Source organism: Alligator sinensis, unplaced genomic scaffold, assembly GCF_000455745.1.
Source record: "Alligator sinensis unplaced genomic scaffold, ASM45574v1 scaffold366_1, whole genome shotgun sequence".
Taxonomy (NCBI): domain Eukaryota; kingdom Metazoa; phylum Chordata; order Crocodylia; family Alligatoridae; genus Alligator; species Alligator sinensis.
Window position 1 is genome coordinate 2,994,788 of NW_005841851.1, and position 821 is coordinate 2,995,608.

Here is an 821-nt window from a genome sequence, read left to right on the forward strand (position 1 = left end):
TGTGTGTGTGTGTGTGTGTGAGGTATAGTACCCAAATCACACGTGTGTGTGTGTTTGCGCTATGTGTATTTTGTGTGTGTGTGTGTGTGTGTGTGTGAGGTATAGCACCCAAATCACACGTGTGTGTGTGTTTGCGCTATGTGTATTTTGTGTGTGTGTGTGTGTGTGTGTGAGGTATAGCACCCAAATCACACGTGTGTGTGTTTGCGCTATGTGTATTTTGTGTGTGTGTGTGTGTGTGTGTGAGGTATAGCACCCAAATCACACGTGTGTGTGTGTGTTTGCGCTATGTGTATTTTGTGTGTGTGTGTGTGTGTGTGAGGTATAGCACCCAAATCACACGTGTGTGTGTTTTTGCGGTATGTGTATTGGCGGGGGCGGGGTGTGGTATAGCTCCTAGCTCGCACAACGTGTGCGCTTGTGCTATGTGTGTGTGTGTGTGTGGTATAGCACCCAAATCACGCGTGTGTGTGTTTTTGCGGTATGTGTATTGGGGGGGTGTGGTATAGCCCCCAGCTCGCACAACGTGTGTGCTTGTGCTATGTGTATTGGGGGGTGTGTGGTATAGCCCCCAGCTCGCACAACGTGTGTGCTTGTGCTATGTGTATTGGGGGGTGTGTGGTATAGCCCCCAGCTCGCACAACGCGTGTGTGTTTGCGCTGTGCGCGGTGCCCCGTGCCGTGTCCGGGCGGTGCGGAGCCGGCGGGCCCGTGTTTGTGCGCCGAGGAGGGGCGGTGCGGGCGCGGGTGCGGGTGCGGGTGCGGCGGGCAGGCCCGGGGAAGCCCCCTGTCCCTGGTGGCGGGGTGGGGGCGGGGGCGGGG